Source organism: Triturus cristatus, chromosome 7, assembly GCF_964204655.1.
Source record: "Triturus cristatus chromosome 7, aTriCri1.1, whole genome shotgun sequence".
Classification (NCBI taxonomy): domain Eukaryota; kingdom Metazoa; phylum Chordata; class Amphibia; order Caudata; family Salamandridae; genus Triturus; species Triturus cristatus.
In genome coordinates, this window is record NC_140590.1 from 1,776,920,303 (window position 1) to 1,776,942,762 (window position 22,460).

General features: G+C 49.7%; 1 protein-coding gene across 2 annotated transcripts in view; it reads left to right on the top strand.

The window, feature by feature from the left end:
• LOC146813077 (uncharacterized) overlaps positions 1-22,460 on the top strand; it is a 509,801-nt gene that overhangs the window by 311,559 nt on the left and 175,782 nt on the right. The window lies entirely within an intron of this gene.

A 22,460-nucleotide genomic window follows, 5' to 3' on the forward strand; every position in this document is an offset into this window, starting at 1 on the left:
AAATGCACTATGACGTGGCAGCCCTGGCCATGTCATAGCGATATTGTTTTCTTATTACGGGTGAGGGTTAGGGTGGGCAACATAAGCACCGGGAGGGAGGGTGGTAGGCAATGGACAACAAATAATAGCAGGGAAGGTGGGAGCAAACAGGCAACGGGACTAAAAAAAAGTGCTGTGAGGAGGCCGGGACACTCCTAAAATAGCACTTTTTTTCTTATGTTGGAGGGGTGGGGCAAAACAGATAACGTGGGGAGCGAGTGATTTAAAGGGCTAGTTGGCTGGCCTCCTGTGTGAGCTACAGGGACATAACAAGCTCTTGAGGCTTTGAATCCTGCTGGGCTCTATCACAGTAAGTCCAAATTTCCTGAGTTGTGCGCCCCCAGATTATGGACCCATGAGAATTGTGTTGATGGCACTTCTCCCAAAAGCAGAGACTTGCACATTTCTTCTTCTAAAAGTGCCTTGAGAACCGACAGAAGACTAGGATCTCTGCCAGCTGTTCCGCCCAAGGTGCATTGCCGGGCTACCTGACTTCGTGGTAGCTCCCTCTATGTTCTTCTCAGCAGCTGTAAATCCTGTTTGGTGGGATCTCTTGGCAAAGGTATTCGGCCATGTGGACCGCTTGTCGGCTACAGCCTGCAGCTTTGTCCCGCTAGAGATTTTCGACTTCCAAAAAAAGGTCTAAGTCCAAAGTAAAAAATATTGGCCAGATCTTCATCCAGCAGTTTCCCGACGACAACACCGCCTCCTCAGATACCGCCTCTTGACTTATCCCTGCTGAACTCTGCCTTTTCAGGAACTCTTCTTCAGGGATCTTTTCCGAAGGAAAGGCAAGACCAGGCCTGTAGGAGAGTAGGGTCTGCTATCCTATGGTCACCCCAAATTTTTGCTTTTTTCTTCACTGGTTTTTGACATATTGAGGCTGTGGTCCTGCTAATCAGACCCCCAGCCTGCTGTTCTCTCTACTAAATTGACACTATGCACTCTAGGTGCATAACCCATTGGAATTGGCTCACCCTGTGAGCCCCTGTACCAGTGTACACTAGGTACCCAGGGCATTGGTGTATCTAAGGCCTACCAGGGGCTGAAGCATGTATTGTGCCACCCCTGGCCTGGCCTAACAAATTTGACACAACTGGCTGATCACTCAGCTGGGGTAAGTTGCTGTAACCACCTCTTACTTAGGTGTAGTGTACCTATACCTAACCTTAAATGGGACACATGTTAACCTATAAGTCACTCCTATGGCAGGCCTTAACAATCCTGAAGGCAGAGTGCTTGGTTCCATATGAACACAAGTTGGTCGCACACTGCTCGTCACACCAGCAAGTTGCCCCAAAGGACTGTGGTGAATGTAGTGGCGACGGCGGGTACGCCTATGCCACGATGTGTAAAAAGAAAAAAGTATGTGTTGCATTTAGCCATCCCTGGACACGTGTTTCGAGGTAGTTGCCTCTCGTCAGCAGGGAGCAGGACAATGTAAAGGGGTGCCGAGTGGACTGCCAAAATGTAATTAAAACAGGTCAAATACCTCTCATGGCGCGCAGGTGCAGAACCAGGGCTCGTCAGCCCGATAGCTCACGGGAGCCGTAATAATTTGAACACAAGTTGGTCGCACACTGCTCGTCACACCAGCAAGTTGCCCCAAAGGACTGTGGTGAATGTAGTGGCGACGGCGGGTACGCCTATGCCACGATGTGTAAAAAGAAAAAAGTATGTGTTGCATTTAGCCATCCCTGGACACGTGTTTCGAGGTAGTTGCCTCTCGTCAGCAGGGAGCAGGACAATGTAAAGGGGTGCCGAGTGGACTGCCAAAATGTAATTAAAACAGGTCAAATACCTCTCATGGCGCGCAGGTGCAGAACCAGGGCTCGTCAGCCCGATAGCTCACGGGAGCCGTAATAATTTGAACACAAGTTGGTCGCACACTGCTCGTCACACCAGCAAGTTGCCCCAAAGGACTGTGGTGAATGTAGTGGCGACGGCGGGTACGCCTATGCCACGATGTGTAAAAAGAAAAAAGTATGTGTTGCATTTAGCCATCCCTGGACACGTGTTTCGAGGTAGTTGCCTCTCGTCAGCAGGGAGCAGGACAATGTAAAGGGGTGCCGAGTGGACTGCCAAAATGTAATTAAAACAGGTCAAATACCTCTCATGGCGCGCAGGTGCAGAACCAGGGCTCGTCAGCCCGATAGCTCACGGGAGCCGTAATAATTTGAACACAAGTTGGTCGCACACTGCTCGTCACACCAGCAAGTTGCCCCAAAGGACTGTGGTGAATGTAGTGGCGACGGTGGGTACGCCTATGCCACGATGTGTAAAAAGAAAAAAGTATGTGTTGCATTTAGCCATCCCTGGACACGTGTTTCGAGGTAGTTGCCTCTCGTCAGCAGGGAGCAGGACAATGTAAAGGGGTGCAGAGTGGACTGCCAAAATGTAATTAAAACAGGTCAAATACCTCTCATGGCGCGCAGGTGCAGAACCAGGGCTCGTCAGCCCGATAGCTCACGGGAGCCGTAATAATTTGAACACAAGTTGGTCGCACACTGCTCGTCACACCAGCAAGTTGCCCCAAAGGACTGTGGTGAATGTAGTGGCGACGGCGGGTACGCCTATGCCACGATGTGTAAAAAGAAAAAAGTATGTGTTGCATTTAGCCATCCCTGGACACGTGTTTCGAGGTAGTTACCTCTCGTCAGCAGGGAGCAGGACAATGTATAGGGGTGCCGAGTGGACTGCCAAAATGTAATTAAAACAGGTCAAATACCTCTCATGGCGCGCAGGTGCAGAACCAGGGCTCGTCAGCCCGATAGCTCACGGGAGCCGTAATAATTTGAACACAAGTTGGTCGCACACTGCTCGTCACACCAGCAAGTTGCCCCAAAGGACTGTGGTGAATGTAGTGGCGACGGCGGGTACGCCTATGCCACGATGTGTAAAAAGAAAAAAGTATGTGTTGCATTTACCCATCCCTGGACACGTGTTTCGAGGTAGTTGCCTCTCGTCAGCAGGGAGCAGGACAATGTAAAGGGGTGCCGAGTGGACTGCCAAAATGTAATTAAAACAGGTCAAATACCTCTCATGGCGCGCAGGTTCCATATGAGATGGTTCTCTGGCATGAGCTGAGCCTGTCTGCAGTGGTCGGAACAACTTCCTTCTACCGTTTCCAGATATCGCCATACCATTGCATTATGAACCTCTCGGTTAAATGCTATCTTTGGTTTGGCTTTATCAAAACATGTCGAGTAAGGTTTCATACGAATTGGAATACTAACCCCTCGCCAGTTCTGGCGACGGGGTTAGCATTCCACCCTTCTAGAGGGACACGACATGTACAGATCCTGAAACCCGGGTACAATCAGACATAGCCTCAGTTCCACAAAATGGATGCTGCCACCACAGACACAAGTCTGCCCTCCTGCTGCTGGGAGTCCTTCCAGCTTGGGAGACGTGGACAAAGGGTTTCCTGCCAGGGGAGGTGCGAGCACCACCCCAGACAGGATTTTGTGTATTGGTCAGGTAGGGCTTGAATAGAATCAGACATGCCTGAGGCTCACAAGGAGCCTCGGTGCATATGCCAGTTCAAACCGGTCCTGGGGCACACCAGCCCCAGACCTGGGGCGAGCTGGACAAAGGATTGGGGGTGTAACCACCCCCCTTCCTGGTCCCACCCTTAGGGGGGGACCTAGCAGGTAGTCCGGCCCCTAGAATCCGCTTAAAGGTAGGAGCTGTGTCCTAAGACTTCAGACATCCTGGAATCAACTTAACACAAAGAAGAAGACGGGAACTTCGACGCTCTGCTGCACAGAGGACTGAAGGAAATCTCCCCTATGTTCAGGGAGTGACCATCTTGCTAAACGCAAGCACCATCCAGCAACTCGACGTCTGCTTTGCCGCCGCCTCCCGCCGGAGCCCGAGCCCAGAGACCGACAAGACCTGGACCTCCAGACCTCTCACAGCCCGATCCACAGTCCCTGCAAAGAAGGAACCCGTGGAGGCACCGAGACACGTGGAGCCAGCCATCTTGAAAAGACACTCGACAAGCTGCAAGCGCGACAACAGAGGCTCCCTCCGAGTTGTGCTTTGGGTCCTGAGAAGCCCAACATCCGAGCAGCATCTGCACCAAAGGTGAGCCCTCCAGCATCTCCACAATCTGCGTGGGGCCCCTCAGCACTTTGCGACTCGACGCGCCTGCCCGGTCCCTGGCCCGTTGGCTAGTGGCCATCTTGGCGACTAACTTTGAAAACTACGATGCTGGTCTGGTTGCTCCAGACTGGCCCCTGCTTCCCTCCAAAGGAGCAGCCCCTCTGACCTTGCTGGTCAGAGTAATCAGCTTTCTTCAATTCCTGCGACTCCTGCTTTTGCCAAGGCTTGTTTGCTTCCTTCGAGTCGCCGACACCGCCGACAGCGAGAGCCTGCGTGGGACAGCTCGTGAACCGACTCCTGGACGTCGTCGACCTTCAGGGACCACGTGGCTGCAGAGACAAGCTACACCTCTTCACCTGTTTGCACCCAACATCGCCTGGTACCTACCTGGTGCCACACTGGTCACTGGCTAGTGACTGTGAACACTGTCCCCTCTGCTTTCAGGTCTTCTACAACTCCGATCCACCCTTGGGTCCACCGCATCTCTTCTGGACCGACCGCCTGCAGCATCTTTGTCATCAGGCTCCATTGAACAGATAGACGAAACCCGACGCACTTCGAGACCTATGCACCCGCTTCCTGTGGGTGAGGTAAAGCTGGCACTCCGGTGCCCAAGTGTAGAGAAACATCTCTAGTGTCTGTGTTTTAAGTCTTAAGTTCGTAGTCCATCCAGAAGACCCTTCTAGCAGTAACTTTTGAACTTTTACGCACCCATTGAAAACCTATGGGAGCCCGCGTGTAACTTTCCTCACTGCACACGCGACCCGTGGACCTCCTGGTCACTAACTGAAGTTAGCTCCTTGTTGGCCCAGCGATTCTAGAGGCCCTAGGCCTTTTTCCTTTCCTGTTCGTGGTACTTATACCACTATTTTAGTATATGGTTTGATCAGCCACCAGGGCCTATCCATATAAAGTGCAACTTCTGTATATTGTATTACTTTCTTGTTTAACGATTTGTGCTCCTGTGCTCATAAAGAGTCTAGGGGATACTTTGAGTAATAAATACATATATATTTTGAATATATATCTGTGTGGTGTCCTTTCATTGGTATAAAGGGGGGTTACATATGGTAAAACAGCTTGCTTTACATGCCAAAACGAGTTTAGCCTGAAAGACTGCTTAGCCTACACTACCACTAGGGCAGCTGGTCCGAAAAGGTTGACTTACAACCACACCATAAGGGTTGCTTGGCATGGTACAGGGTGGTCACTTTAATTAGTGAACATCATATACCAGGCCAACTTCTCACAAGGCCAATCTACCTCTTGTTCTGATCCTCACTCTTTTGTGGTTGGCCTTAACTTTTGACTTGCACCTCTCTCATGCACCTACATACCAGCAGTTGATCTTTAAGACACTAATTTACTCTAAAAACTAAACTCATAATGATTGGATTTAATTCATTTTGTTGTCAGTTTATTCATTAAAATGTAGTAAATTTTTCTACATTGGTTTGGGGTTTATTTTCTGTAGTGTTTTCACTTTATTACTCTTTGTGTGCTCGATAAAATATTGTACACTTTTCCTCTTAAGTTAAGTTTGAATGCTTTTGTGCGAAGCTACCAGAGTGTTGAATATAAGTTACTTTAGTGACATTTTGTGGTTCAACTTTACATATGTGTGTGTGTGGGAGGGGCTTTTTGTGGTGGGTCATGGTGTTGTAACTGCTGTGTTGTCTGGTAATTTGTGTAGAGTGTTTTGGGTTGTGGTCAGAAGGTACGATCAGGGAACCTTGTGATCCTACGTTTGTACCTTCCATTTATTTTTAGGTTCCTTATGGCAAGTGACATTGTGTTTGTAGGGTATTTTTGTTTTGGGTGTTGAATTGTTGTATTGTTTGTGATAGGTTGTGTGGTATTGGTTTGCGGTTGTTTTTATTTAGTTTTTTTTGTAAACGTTAGATGGTTGATGGGGAGATTTTTCAGTACTTAAAGTTACTTAGCGTTTGTATATGAGGGATGTATTGTAGTATAGGGGAAAATTTAGGGAGTATTAGTTGATAAAGATTTTGTAACTAGAGGTTGCTTACCTGAAATTCTTATGGTAGATATGCAGGATGTCTGTCCCTAGGCCCTTTTCAGGCCCTAACATGCAACACCCTTCATCTGTTGCCCAATACCTGGGTTCCCTGAGCCCAAGGGTTAAAGAGCCATAGTAATCGGATCACCTTGGGCCAATGACAACCCTAGCCCTAACTGTAACTAATCCGAACCCTAGCCCTAGACTCTATAGCCAAGGGAAGCCCTGCTCCAGGAACCAATCACCGCTCTATCCTTATTCACCAATCAGACTCCAAACCCAAAGCCCTAGGTCCAACAGACACATTAACCCTATTAGCCAATCATAACCCAAAGCCTAAGCCCTAGGAGCCAATCAGAACTCTGTTCCTATCAATCAGTCAGAACCCAAACTGTAAGCCCTAGGTCCAATAGAAACCCTAGCCCTGGAAGCCAGTCGGTGCAAGGGCAACACCCAATAAATGCCTTATTCTGAGAGTGTGTGACCTTAAATGTAAGGGGCTGTGCACGTTGTGAGGAGTCGTGCTTTCTCAGGTGACTCTGTCCCAATCACTTACCTAGAAGCTGTTGTGTAGAGGGGGGAGGGAGATGCTGTTCAGCTCACATTCTCCTTGGATAGAGACTGGAGCAATACTCACTTGACAGTTCCTGTTGTTCCCTGCAGGTAAGGCCCACATAAAGCCACTAAATAATGCTTTTTCTACACTTAAAACCACCCCAAAATATGTGCTTCTTGCACTCTCAAACACAATTTAAACAACCGAAACAGATTAAGCAGTCTTTACACACTCAGGTAAGGGTTTTGGGTTTGCTTTTTTTAAATATTTTGGAGGGTAGGGTGGGAGCTTGGCCTTTAGTATCCTTGGTGCAGTTTAGGGAATACAAATAAAGAAATTTAAGCAGTCACGCATTAACAGAACTAACAGATTTAGAATGAAATTGCACAGCCGAAAGTGCCTGCTCTTACCACATTTTCTTTGGCTTTGATCTCTGGGCTGCTCACAGCTGACAGAATCTGGGGGTACATAAGGGAGATGGCTACCTTGTGGTTTCTTCCCCAATAGAAAAGGGACTTGGCAAGATGTGAGGGGAGGAGGAATGCCTGCTTAGGTGACTATGGCTCAATCATTTAACTAGAAATTGCTGTGCATGGGGGGAGGGAGTTGCTGTTTAGCTCACAATCTCCTTGGATACAGACTAGCTCAGTAAACACAGTAATAGTACTACTTTTTTACCAGTGGTAATTAAATTACCAAAGTCCAATACAATACTTTCATAGAGCGCACACTTACCTCTGAAGAGGCGTCCCGGCGCTAGTGGAAAGAACATCATCAAGAGATCTAACTAGAGTGACCCTAAATGACCTCAAACTAGGAATCAAAGAGTAGTGTTTTAAGGCTTGTTCTGAAAGCACCTTCAATTGGGCTGCTTTTCAGACCAATAGGGAAAGCATCCACAGCTTTGAGGCCAGAAAAACAAATGATCTCCCACCACTTCTGGCCTTGTGGATATATGAGAGTTGGAAAAGTTTCAAATTATTGGATCCCAGCGATCTCACCTGGGCGTAGGACTCGAGATAGGGCCGCAGGTAAAGAAGACCTTTGTGGGTGTAGTACCTGAATGCAAAGAGGAGTGCCTTGAACTGAAACCTATGTTTCACCCAGAGCCAGTGAAGAAGTCGTAGGTGACCTGACACTGCTGCCCTGGGGGGAATTTTGAGAATTAAATACGCACCAGGGTTCTAAATGGTATAAAGACACTGGATCAGGAAAGCGAGCAGCCCAAGGTACACACTGTTAACATAGTCCAACCATATGTGATCATGGCATTTGCGGAACCCCATGGGGATAATATGCAGCATCCTTCCTAAGGGCCTGAGAGAAAAGAAGCAGGTGGAGGACAGTTCCTTGATTTAGGGCTCAAAGGTCAGGTTAGAGTCGAATTTTACACCCAGATTCGTTACTACTGGAGCCAGCTGGGGAGGGGCATCCAATTCAGCTGGTCACCAGAAGCTGGGATCTGGAGAGGTTTTGATGCCAAGAAAAGAATCTGTCTTATTTGTTAGTTAAGTTTTGAAGAACTAGAGTTCATCCCAATCTACTATTGTTTTGGGACAGAGTTTCTGATGGATACATCTGCCAGTGGATTCCTCACCTTGTGAATATCCCTGCGCCAGCAACATTCGGAAACTTTTGTAGCAGTCCACGCCGATGAGGTCGAAGACTACGTCACAGAGGAACGGCACCGCTCGCGACTCCGCTGACGTCACTGGCTCCATCAGAAGACCTCGTCGGCGTGATGACGTCAGTTCCCTTTTTTCCGCGCTGTCGAAGCCAACGGATTTCGGGAATCGCTGTTGTTAGCGTCGTTGATACTTTGTGTATTCTCGTTATTGTTCCTGTTCTCTTTCGAGGATGTCAACAAAAAAGTCTGGATTTAAGCCTTGCCGGGAGTGTGGCAAGCACATGTCCATCACAGATCCTCATGAGGACTGTGTGTGGTGTTTATCGTCGGACCACGACGTGGATGGCTGTACCAGCTGCCGCAAGAGGAGCATGAAGGCTCTTAAGGAACGGGAGGCAAAACTCTTCATTGCAAAAATGAAGAAGGAGAAGAGAGGGAGAAGAAGATCGAGAACGAGGTCGAGGTCTCGATCGAAGTCGGCGTCGAAGTCAACTTCGGGACATACTTCTCGAGCCAAGAAACATAAGAAAAAGAGAAGGCACTCGTCTCGACACCATTCGGATAAGAGCTCGGCGCCGAAGTCACCTACTCGGAATCGGAAGGACTCTGTTTCTCCTTCTCCTGTGCCGGATTTGCCTGCTGGTCCTTCATCTCCAGTGGTCTCCTTGTCTCCAGCTTCACCGGTTCCAGCTCGAACTCCGACGCCGGTTCCATCTCCGGCGCCGGTTCCGTCTCCGGCTCCGTCTCCGGCCCCGGAAGATCTTCAAGCCCCGGGTGAGCCTGCGACGCCGCTGATTCCACCGTCGGCGCCGGTTGGCCCGAGTCCGGTGAGGCCTGACCAGTACCCTGCCTTCCCTGGGCCAGGTCAGGACCCCTCGCATTACTTAAATGCGATGTATGGGGTGTTCGCTCGAGCCATGTACACCACTGGTGCACCTGCAGGTCCAATGGCATTTAACATGGGGGTGCCGCAAGTATATCGACAGGCCCCTTTCATACCGTTATTTCCAACGACGCCGTCTTGGAATCCTCCGGCTCCGAGGAAGTCGACGCCGCTTCCATCCTCGCCGGCTCCGGCTCGACCTCGTTCGACGCCGATGGCTCCGGCAGATCCACGCTCGACACCGGCACCGGCGCCATCGGATTCGAATACGGCGCCGCCAACGCCGATGATTCGGATTCGTTCCAGAAGGGAGACTCAGAGGATTATTGAAGAGCAGAGGTACCTTCAGGAGGAAGCGGAAGAGGGAGAATTGGTGGGGAGTCAGATGAGGTATTCGAAGAGCTTAAAGAAGCTAGTGGATTGGATCTGTCTCCTGAGTGGGAGATTACTCCACTGTCAGATGAACCCTCTAAGGACGTTGCTCCCTACCATTCGGTTATCAGGAAGGCTGCGGAGCTGCTGGATCTCCAGTTACCAACTACGGAGTTTAAGTCGAACATTTTAACTGAGGTACTACATTCTCCCACGGCGGTTTCAGAGCCTTTGCTTCCCTTTAATGAGGCCATTGTGGAACCTTTGTTAGAGGTGTGGCGCAAGCCCCTTTCTGCTCCTGCGGTCTCTAAGACGATTGCTAGGAGATATAGAGCATCCCCAGGGGACCCTGAATTTTTAACGTCACATCCTTCACCTGAGAGCCTGGTAATTCAGGCAGCTTGTTCGGGAAAGTCTAAGGGGGCTTTTCCTCAGGTTCCTGGGGACAGAGAGGCTAAAAGGCTAGGCCAGTCAGCAAAGAAAGTATTTTCATCAGCCAGCATGGCCTTGAAATCAACAAACGCCACTTGTCTTTTGGGACGCTATGTGCACGCGCTTATGGATTCGGCTAAGAAACTGGCGCCAAAACTGTCTGAGGAGGATAGGACTGGGTTTAATGACATCTTGGCTGATGCTCAGGCGGCAGCACGTCAGGTGATCCAAAGTGGGCTGGACACTGCAGATTCTGTTGCAAGGATCATGGGGTCTTCTGTCGCAACCAGAAGGAGTGCTTGGTTAAGATCTTCAGAGTTCTCACAGGATGTGCAATCGACTCTATTGGATCTGCCGTTTGATGGGTCTGGCCTATTTGGTAAAAAGGCGGATGCTGCTCTAGAAAGATTCAAAGAGAGCAAGGCGACTGCTGAATCTCTGGGACTTCAATCTCAGTCGAGGGGGTCTTTTAAGAGGTACAGAGGATTTGGAAGGACATCCTTTCGATCCTACAGACAGACCCAGCAGCAGCAGCAGCAAGGTTCCTCGTCCAGAGGTTTCAGGGGAAGAATCAGGGGTCGCACTCGTGGCTGGCAACTCTCCTCCTCCTCTTCCTCTTCCTCAGCCCCTCCCACCACCGCAAAGCAGCCCTAGATTCGCCATTCCGGATCATGCTGGTCCTGTGGGGGGCCGGCTTACCCATTTTCTACAAGATTGGGAATCTGTAACTACAGATCTCTGGGTTCTGGATCTTGTAGAAAATGGGTGCGCCCTTCCATTTCGGGAATTCCCTCCAAATTACCCTCCTTGTCAAGGGGTTTGCTCGGAGGACCACCATCTTCTCCTGCAGGAGGAAGTCCTGAAGTTGTTTCAGAAAGGTGCGATAGAGGTGGTTCCAGAGCAGGAGAGGGGTGAGGGATGCTACTCCCGGTATTTCCTGATTCCGAAAAAGGATGGCAGATTGCGTCCGATGTTGGACCTCAGAATCTTGAATCTTTTTCTAAAACAAGAAAAGTTCAAGATGCTCACCCTTGCTCAGGTTCTTCAAGCGCTGAATCAGGAGGACTGGATGGTGTCGATCGACTTGCAGGATGCGTATTTTCACATCCCAATCCTGAAGTCGCACAGAAAGTATCTCCGTTTCACGGTAGGGTCGCAACAGTATCAGTTTGCGGTCCTACCGTTTGGTCTTACTTCTGCACCCCGAGTCTTCACGAAGGTGATGGCAGTGGTGGCAGCCCATCTCAGAAGGTCAGGGATATCAGTTTTTCCCTATCTGGACGACTGGCTGATAAAAGCAGAGTCGCCAGAGAAGGTGCTACATCATCTGCAGGATACAACTCAGCTGTTGTACAAATTGGGCTTTTCGATAAACGTGCCTAAATCTCAGCTGGTGCCCTCTCAGCGCAACCTGTTCATAGGTGCGGTACTGAACACTACTGTGTGTCGAGCATTCCCTCCTCCACAAAGGATTCTCGACATACAGGAAATGATTCCTTTATTTTACAACGGAGCGGTCGTTCCGGTTCTGAAGGTCCTTCGCCTGCTCGGTCTGTTCGCTTCCTGCATTCTGTTGGTCAACCATGCACGCTGGCACATGAGGGCGCTCCAGTGGTGCCTCCGCAAGCAGTGGTATCAGCACAAGGGAGATCTCAGGGAGTCTGTGAGGATCTCCAGAGAAGCTGCAGCGGATCTGTCTTGGTGGAGCGTGAAGGGCAATCTGTCTCAAGGAAAGCCCTTTCATCTTCCTCCATCGGTGGCCACAGTGATAACGGATGCATCCACCTTAGGGTGGGGTGCTCATCTGGGGGATCTGGAGATCAAGGGTCTTTGGTCTCCAGAGGAAAGGTTGCTTCACATCAACCTTCTGGAGTTACGGGCGATTCGTTTGGCACTCAAGGCCTTCCTCCCTTCCCTTCGCGGTCAGTCTGTTCAAGTCCTGACGGACAACACGACCGCGATGTGGTATGTCAACAAGCAGGGAGGAGTAGGGTCTCTTTGTCTATGCAGAGAGGCCCTGCATCTATGGTCCTGGGCTCAGGACCATCAGATTTGTCTGATGGCAAATCATCTGGCCGGGGTTCTGAACGTTCGTGCAGACAGTCTCAGTCGGCAGTTCTCCGCCGATCACGAGTGGAGGCTCCATCCGGAGGTGGTTTGTCACGTCTTTCGGATGTGGGGGACTCCTCAGGTGGACCTGTTCGCCACTCACGAGAATGCTCACTGCCCGTCGTTCTGCAGTCTCCAGTATCCGATGCAGGGAGCGTTGGGGGACGCGTTTCGGGTGAGTTGGGGCTCACGACTCCTTTACGCTTTTCCTCCCATACCCTTGATTCCTCGGGTTCTGAGGAAGATTCGCCAAGACCGGGCCCAAGTTATATTGATCGCCCCGGATTGGCCAAGAAGGGTGTGGTACACAGATCTTCTCCACCTCTCCTCGTGCCCTCCGCTCCGTCTCCCTCTGAGGGCAGACCTCCTCTCGCAGTCGGAGGGGCAGGTTCTACACCCCCACCTCCAGAGCTTACACCTTCATGCCTGGAGATTGAACGGGGCAACCTGAATTCTTTTTCTCTCCCGCCAGATGTGGTAGATGTCATTCTGTCTGCCAGACGTCGCTCGACCAAATCCATATATTCCTATAGATGGTCTAAATTTGTACTCTGGTGTGGAGAGAGGTCAATTGATCATTTGAAGGCTCGTCTGTCTAACATTCTGCAGTTTGCCCTTTCTCTTGCTCAGCAAGGTTTTGCTGTGGCTACAGTAAAAGGATATTTATCGGCTTGGTTGGCTTTCCTTTGCCAGCCGGATCAGCCATCATTATTTAAATCACCTATTGTGCTTAGGTTTCTCAAGGGCCTCACAAACACATTTCCTCCTACTCCCTTTATTGTGCCTCAATGGTACTTAAACCTTGTATTGACTTATCTTATGGGTTCTCCCTTTGAGCCCTTACATAAGTGTCCCTTGAGACTGTTGTCTTTTAAGACGGTTTTCCTCATTGCAATCACCTCGGCAAGGAGGGTAAGTGAGCTTCAAGCTCTGAGTTCAAAACCCCCGTTCTTGACCATTCATGCTGAAAGAATGGTACTCAGGACCAGGGCTGCATTTTTTGCCTAAGGTGGTAACTCCCTTCCATCTGGGGCAATCCATTACCCTCCCTACCTTTTATCCTCCCCCTCACCCTTCCAAGGAGGAGGAGAGACTTCACCGCTTGGACCCTAAGAGGGCGGTGAGCTTTTACCTGGACAGAACAAAGGACATCGGAGTTGATGACCAGCTCTTTGTGGGCTTTGTTGGCTGCAGGAAAGGTCGAGCGGTGCACAAGCGCACCCTTTCCAGATGGATTGTCTTGTGCATCAAGATATGCTACTCTTTGGCTGGTAAGGAACCTCCAGAGGGTTTAAGAGCTCATTCCACTAGAGCAAAGTCTTCCACTTCTGCTTTGTCTAGGGGTGTTCCTGTGGAGGACATTTGTAGGGCGGCAACTTGGGCCTCCCTCCACACCTTCGCAAAACATTGCTTGGACACTGAGGTGAGGAGGGACGGACACTTTGCTTGTTCCGTCCTTCAGGACTTTCTGGTATAAAAGGGTGGACACCCTCCTCCGGGAGTGGGGACTGCTGTGGAATCTATTCACAAGGTGAGGAATCCACTGGCAGATGTATCCATCAGAAGAACAAGTTACTTACCTTCGGTAACGCTTTTTCTGGTGGATACAGTATCTGCCTGTGGATTCCTCACTGACCCACCCGCCTCCCCGTTGTCCATCCTTCTATACCTAAGGTTCTATTAATAATGTTTTAATCTACTATTCTAATGATGGTATTTCAAAATGTATATGTTACTGTCAAAGGCATTGTGTCTTTCTTTTGCCTTTCTATTTATTCTCCACACTATGGACCTCATGTAGGTAGAATGTGAATGCGTTATCTCCCGTGGGAGTAACGTCCTTTACTCAGCACTCCGGTATTGTCAAAATTCAAATAAGGTGATCCAAGGGGTGATAGATTATTTCACAATCATTTCTTTAATTCGTAATTTTACTTCAAAGAATTCTTTGAACAATGTATAATATTGGATGTTGTATCCTGTCACTCGAACAAAATGTTTTCTGTTTTCAGAATGTAAGTCCCCTGAAGAAGGGTTCGCCCGAAATGCATAGGGCTGAAATATTGAAATTGTTGAGAAGAAACACGCAATACTATGTGAGAAATAGTATGAATTGGAAGTAAAATTACGAATTAAAGAAATTATTGTGAAATAATCTATCACCCCTTGGATCACCTTATTTGAATTTTGACAATACCGGAGTGCTGAGTAAAGGACGTTACTCCCACGGGAGATAACGCATTCACATTTGTCATTTTTACCTCCTGGCTCAGGAGGGCATTTACCAGGCACCCTAAATAAACGCAACATCATTCACACACGGCTGTGCGACGTTCCACTATCCAATTGGAGTTCCACGTTTTTCAACCTCATGTAGGTAGCCCAATACCGGTCGGTAACGGCCGATTTTCGGTAATTATACCGTTACCGACCGGTATTTAGGCTTTTGCAATGTAGGGGGCACATTACAGGATTCGAAATTACCGAATCGGTAATTTTACCGATTCGGTAAATACCGGAGCCTGTAATGATATGTAGGGGGAGTGTGTGGGTGTCGTGTGGAGTCGGTATTTACCACCAACTAATAGTTGGTGGTAAATGAAGAATGGCTCTGTAAATGCATTTTCAAGCGCTTAGAAGTGTACAATGTGGCAGACATACATGCCCTTAGGGCATGTATGTGTGCCACATGTGCACACATGCAGGAATCAGGGGTGCAACAGGGTGTCAATGTGACTCCCTGCCACCCTTGATTGTGCTCCCCCCATTACCGAATCGGTATTTACCGATTCGGTAATGAGGCATACCTTCCCATTGATTCAATCAATGGGAAGGTATGCCTCATTACCGAATCGGTAAATACCGATTCGGTAATTACCGAATTTCTACGAATCGGTAATTTTTACCGACGGAATACCTACATAGCATTTACCACTTCATAAATACCGAATCGGTATGATTCGGTATTTATGAAGTGGTAAATGCCAGGCCACCTACATAAGGCTCAAAGTGTGTTGATCTGCATATTGTGTACTGTGTATACTGTGTATATATTGCTGTCAGTCTGTCCGTGTGCCTCGAAGGCACGGAAAAAAGGGGCGGAAATGACGTCATCACGCCGACGAGGTCTTCTTATGGAGCCAGTGACGTCAGCTGAGAAGGGGCATCCAATTCAGCTGGTCACCAGAAGCTGGGATCTGGAGAGGTTTTGATGCCAAGAAAAGAATCTGTCTTATTTGTTAGTTAAGTTTTGAAGAACTAGAGTTCATCCCAATCTACTATTGTTTTGGGACAGAGTTTCTGATGGATACATCTGCCAGTGGTTCCTCACCTTGTGAATATCCCTGCGCCAGCAACATTCGGAAACTTTTGTAGCAGTCCACGCCGATGAGGTCGAAGACTACGTCACAGAGGAACGGCACCGCTCGCGACTCCGCTGACGTCACTGGCTCCATAAGAAGACCTCGTCGGCGTGATGACGTCAGTTCCCTTTTTTCCGCGCCGTCGAAGCCAACGGATTTCGGGAATCGCTGTTGTTAGCGTCGTTGATACTTTGTGTATTCTCGTTATTGTTCCTGTTCTCTTTCGAGGATGTCGACAAAAAAGTCTGGATTTAAGCCTTGCCGGGAGTGTGGCAAGCACATGTCCATCACAGATCCTCATGAGGACTGTGTGTGGTGTTTATCGTCGGACCACGACGTGGATGGCTGTACCAGCTGCCGCAAGAGGAGCATGAAGGCTCTTAAGGAACGGGAGGCAAAACTCTTCATTGCAAAAATGAAGAAGGAGAAGAGAGGGAGAAGAAGATCGAGAACGAGGTCGAGGTCTCGATCGAAGTCGGCGTCGAAGTCAACTTCGGGACATACTTCTCGAGCCAAGAAACATAAGAAAAAGAGAAGGCACTCGTCTCGACACCATTCGGATAAGAGCTCGGCGCCGAAGTCACCTACTCGGCATCGGAAGGACTCTGTTTCTCCTTCTCCTGTGCCGGATTTGCCTGCTGGTCCTTCATCTCCAGTGGTCTCCTTGTCTCCAGCTTCACCGGTTCCAGCTCGAACTCCGACGCCGGTTCCATCTCCGGCGCCGGTTCCGTCTCCGGCTCCGTCTCCGGCCCCGGAAGATCTTCAAGCCCCGGGTGAGCCTGCGACGCCGCTGATTCCACCGTCGGCGCCGGTTGGCCCGAGTCCGGTGAGGCCTGACCAGTACCCTGCCTTCCCTGGGCCAGGTCAGGACCCCTCGCATTACTTAAATGCGATGTATGGGGTGTTCGCTCGAGCCATGTACACCACTGGTGCACCTGCAGGTCTGATGGCATTTAACATGGGGGTGCCGCAAGTATATCCACAGGCCCCTTTCATACCGTTCTTTCCAACGACGCCGTCTTGGAATCCTCCGGCTCCGAGGAAGTCGACGCCGCTTCCATCCTCGCCGGCTCCGGCTCGACCTCGTTCGACGCCGATGGCTCCGGCAGATCCACGCTCGACGCCGGCACCGGCGCCATCGGATTCGAATACGGCGCCGCCAACGCCGATGATTCGGATTCGTTCCAGAAGGGAGACTCAGAGGATTATTGAAGAGCAGAGGTACCTTCAGGAGGAAGCGGAAGAGGGAGAATTGGTGGAGTCAGATGAGGTATTCGAAGAGCTTAAAGAAGCTAGTGGATTGGATCTGTCTCCTGAGTGGGAGATTACTCCACTGTCAGATGAACCCTCTAAGGACGTTGCTCCCTACCATTCGGTTATCAGGAAGGCTGCGGAGCTGCTGGATCTCCAGTTACCAACTACGGAGTTTAAGTCGAACATTTTAACTGAGGTACTACATTCTCCCACGGCGGTTTCAGAGCCTTTGCTTCCCTTTAATGAGGCCATTGTGGAACCTGTGTTAGAGGTGTGGCGCAAGCCCCTTTCTGCTCCTGCGGTCTCTAAGACGATTGCTAGGAGATATAGAGCATCCCCAGGGGACCCTAAATTTTTAACGTCACATCCTTCACCTGAGAGCCTGGTAATTCAGGCAGCTTGTTCGGGAAAGTCTAAGGGGGCTTTTCCTCAGGTTCCTGGGGACAGAGAGGCTAAAAGGCTAGGCCAGTCAGCAAAGAAAGTATTTTCATCAGCCAGCATGGCCTTGAAATCAACAAACGCCACTTGTCTTTTGGGACGCTATGTGCACGCGCTTATGGATTCGGCTAAGAAACTGGCGCCAAAACTGTCTGAGGAGGATAGGACTGGGTTTAATGACATCTTGGCTGATGCTCAGGCGGCAGCACGTCAGGTGATCCAAAGTGGGCTGGACACTGCAGATTCTGTTGCAAGGATCATGGGGTCTTCTGTCGCAACCAGAAGGAGTGCTTGGTTAAGATCTTCAGAGTTCTCACAGGATGTGCAATCGACTCTATTGGATCTGCCGTTTGATGGGTCTGGCCTATTTGGTAAAAGGGCGGATGCTGCTCTAGAAAGATTCAAAGAGAGCAAGGCGACTGCTGAATCTCTGGGACTTCAATCTCAGTCGAGGGGGTCTTTTAAGAGGTACAGAGGATTTGGAAGGACATCCTTTCGATCCTACAGACAGACCCAGCAGCAGCAGCAGCAAGGTTCCTCGTCCAGAGGTTTCAGGGGAAGAATCAGGGGTCGCACTCGTGGCTGGCAACTCTCCTCCTCCTCTTCCTCTTCCTCAGCCCCTCCCACCACCGCAAAGCAGCCCTAGATTCGCCATTCCGGATCATGCTGGTCCTGTGGGGGGCCGGCTTACCCATTTTCTACAAGATTGGGAATCTGTAACTACAGATCTCTGGGTTCTGGATCTTGTAGAAAATGGGTGCGCCCTTCCATTTCGGGAATTCCCTCCAAATTACCCTCCTTGTCAAGGGGTTTGCTCGGAGGACCACCATCTTCTCCTGCAGGAGGAAGTCCTGAAGTTGTTTCAGAAAGGTGCGATAGAGGTGGTTCCAGAGCAGGAGAGGGGTGAGGGATGCTACTCCCGGTATTTCCTGATTCCGAAAAAGGATGGCAGATTGCGTCCGATGTTGGACCTCAGAATCTTGAATCTTTTTCTAAAACAAGAAAAGTTCAAGATGCTCACCCTTGCTCAGGTTCTTCAAGCGCTGAATCAGGAGGACTGGATGGTGTCGATCGACTTGCAGGATGCGTATTTTCACATCCCAATCCTGAAGTCGCACAGAAAGTATCTCCGTTTCACGGTAGGGTCGCAACAGTATCAGTTTGCGGTCCTACCGTTTGGTCTTACTTCTGCACCCCGAGTCTTCACGAAGGTGATGGCAGTGGTGGCAGCCCATCTCAGAAGGTCAGAGATATCAGTTTTTCCCTATCTGGACGACTGGCTGATAAAAGCAGAGTCGCCAGAGAAGGTGCTACATCATCTGCAGGATACAACTCAGCTGTTGTACAAATTGGGCTTTTCGATAAACGTGCCTAAATCTCAGCTGGTGCCCTCTCAGCGCAACCTGTTCATAGGTGCGGTACTGAACACTACTGTGTGTCGAGCATTCCCTCCTCCACAAAGGATTCTCGACATACAGGAAATGATTCCTTTATTTTACAACGGAGCGGTCGTTCCGGTTCTGAAGGTCCTTCGCCTGCTCGGTCTGTTCGCTTCCTGCATTCTGTTGGTCAACCATGCACGCTGGCACATGAGGGCGCTCCAGTGGTGCCTCCGCAAGCAGTGGTATCAGCACAAGGGAGATCTCAGGGAGTCTGAGGATTTCCAGAGAAGCTGCAGCGGATCTGTCTTGGTGGAGCGTGAAGGGCAATCTGTCTCAAGGAAAGCCCTTTCATCTTCCTCCATCGGTGGCCACAGTGATAACGGATGCATCCACCTTAGGGTGGGGTGCTCATCTGGGGGATCTGGAGATCAAGGGTCTTTGGTCTCCAGAGGAAAGGTTGCTTCACATCAACCTTCTGGAGTTACGGGCGATTCGTTTGGCACTCAAGGCCTTCCTCCCTTCCCTTCGCGGTCAGTCTGTTCAAGTCCTGACGGACAACACGACCGCGATGTGGTATGTCAACAAGCAGGGAGGAGTAGGGTCTCTTTGTCTATGCAGAGAGGCCCTGCATCTATGGTCCTGGGCTCAGGACCATCAGATTTGTCTGATGGCAAATCATCTGGCCGGGGTTCTGAACGTTCGTGCAGACAGTCTCAGTCGGCAGTTCTCCGCCGATCACGAGTGGAGGCTCCATCCGGAGGTGGTTTGTCACGTCGTTCGGATGTGGGGGACTCCTCGGGTGGACCTGTTCGCCACTCACGAGAATGCTCACTGCCCTTCGTTCTGCAGTCTCCAGTATCCGATGCAGGGAGCGTTGGGGGACGCGTTTCGGTTGAGTTGGGGCTCACGACTCCTTTACGCTTTTCCTCCCATACCCTTGATTCCTCGGGTTCTGAGGAAGATTCGCCAAGACCGGGCCCAAGTTATATTGATCGCCCCGGATTGGCCAAGAAGGGTGTGGTACACAGATCTTCTCCACCTCTCCTCGTGCCCTCCGCTCCGTCTCCCTCTGAGGGCAGACCTCCTCTCGCAGTCGGAGGGGCAGGTTCTACACCCCCACCTCCAGAGCTTACACCTTCATGCCTGGAGATTGAACGGGGCAACCTGAATTCTTTTTCTCTCCCGCCAGATGTGGTAGATGTCATTCTGTCTGCCAGACGTCGCTCGACCAAATCCATATATTCCTATAGATGGTCTAAATTTGTACTCTGGTGTGGAGAGAGGTCAATTGATCATTTGAAGGCTCGTCTGTCTAACATTCTGCAGTTTGCCCTTTCTCTTGCTCAGCAAGGTTTTGCTGTGGCTACAGTAAAAGGATATTTATCGGCTTGGTTGGCTTTCCTTTGCCAGCCGGATCAGCCATCATTATTTAAATCACCTATTGTGCTTAGGTTTCTCAAGGGCCTCACAAACAAATTTCCTCCTACTCCCTTTATTGTGCCTCAATGGTACTTAAACCTTGTATTGACTTATCTTATGGGTTCTCCCTTTGAGCCCTTACATAAGTGTCCCTTGAGACTGTTGTCTTTTAAGACGGTTTTCCTCATTGCAATCACCTCGGCAAGGAGGGTAAGTGAGCTTCAAGCTCTGAGTTCAAAACCCCCGTTCTTGACCATTCATGCTGAAAGAATGGTACTCAGGACCAGGGCTGCATTTTTGCCTAAGGTGGTAACTCCCTTCCATCTGGGGCAATCCATTACCCTCCCTACCTTTTATCCTCCCCCCTCACCCTTCCAAGGAGGAGGAGAGACTTCACCGCTTGGACCCTAAGAGGGCGGTGAGCTTTTACCTGGACAGAACAAAGGACATCGGAGTTGATGACCAGCTCTTCGTGGGCTTTGTTGGCTGCAGGAAAGGTCGAGCGGTGCACAAGCGCACCCTTTCCAGATGGATTGTCTTGTGCATCAAGATATGCTACTCTTTGGCTGGTAAGGAACCTCCAGAGGGTTTAAGAGCTCATTCCACTAGAGCAAAGTCTTCCACTTCTGCTTTGTCTAGGGGTGTTCCTGTGGAGGACATTTGTAGGGCGGCAACTTGGGCCTCCCTCCACACCTTCGCAAAACATTGCTTGGACACTGAGGTGAGGAGGGACGGACACTTTGCTCGTTCCGTCCTTCAGGACTTTCTGGTATAAAAGGGTGGACACCCTCCTCCGGGAGTGGGGACTGCTGAGGAATCTATTCACAAGGTGAGGAATCCACTGGCAGATGTATCCATCAGAAGAACAAGTTACTTACCTTCGGTAACGCTTTTTCTGGTGGATACAGTATCTGCCTGTGGATTCCTCACTGACCCACCCGCCTCCCCGTTGTCCATCCTTCTATACCTAAGGTTCTATTAATATTGTTTTAATCTACTATTCTAATGATGGTATTTCAAAATGTATATGTTTCTGTCAAAGGCATTGTGTCTTTCTTTTGCCTTTCTATTTATTCTCCACACTATGTGTGTTGATCTGCATATTGTGTACTGTGTATACTGTGTATATATTGCTGTCAGTCCGTCCGTGTGCCTCGAAGGCACGGAAAAAAGGGGCGGAACTGACGTCATCACGCCGACGAGGTCTTCTTATGGAGCCAGTGACGTCAGCTGAGTCGCGAGCGGTGCCGTTCCTCTGTGACGTCGTCTTCGACCTCATCGGCGTGGACTGCTACAAAAGTTTCCGAATGTTGCTGGCACAGGGATATTCACAAGGTGAGGAATCCACAGGCAGATACTGTATCCACCAGAAAAAGCGTTACCGAAGGTAAGTAACTTGTTCTTTAAGTAGCACAGGGTTGAGGAAGAGTTTTCCTTAAACATCAGGAGAATTGAGTGTCATCCGCGTAAGGCACAACTCTCACTCCCCAAGCCACATCAAGTTTCGCCAGTGGCTCCAGATAAATGTTAAAGAGCTTGGGGCTCAGGGCAGAGCCCTGAGGTACACCACACTTAAGTTTCAGAAGTGGAGGTGAAAGGAGGACGAAAGACAGCCTGGGAACGGTCAGTAGTGAATACCATAACAGGGATTTGTCTCTAATGCCAATCTTTTTCAAGTCTTTTAAGCAGAATAGCATGAGAGACTGTATTCAATACAGAAGAAAGGTCCAGTAGCAGAATCATAACAGGAGTATTTAAATCCAAGTTCTCATGCTTGGAGCAGGGCAGACTCTGTTCTGTAGCCTGCACAAAACCCATATTGGTAGCAGGTGGTTGGACTCAAGGAAATAAGGTATCTGCCTGTTTACCCTTTTCTCAAGTTGTTTGGCAATGGTTGGAAGAAGTGAGATGGGTCTAAAATTGCTAAGAATTTTTGTGTCAGCCAAAGGCATCCTAAGCAGTCTAAGCAGCAGGGCTTGTTTCTAGCTAGAAGGAACCGGTGCCTGATCTGAGGAGTCATTTAATAGATTATATAAAATTGGATTCACCACAGGGGGAGATGGTTTTAGGATGGCAGGGGGGCAGGAATCAATGGGGGAGCCAGATTTGCAGCACACACGTTTGGCTGCAGATTCCTCTGAGGTTATAGAGGTAAAGCTAGACAGTGTTGGCCCGGGATCTGAGGAGGACACCACTCCTAGATTATATGCTTTAAAATCAGCCATCAATCATCAGCCAATGCGCTTCGTTCCTTTTTCCAAATAGGAACTCCTTCAGGGTTTGTAAACTTGATCCGGGGTGACCGTGCCCACGCCGGGACTTCCGAGGACTCGGATTTCCAGCCGGGACAGGAAATTACTTTATACCCTGATTCTGGGGGGACAATCCTGGTGCTGTTACTACATCTCTTACCTATAAGCGTGACTATACTGTTTAATAGTTGGAGCCCTGACGAAGTTC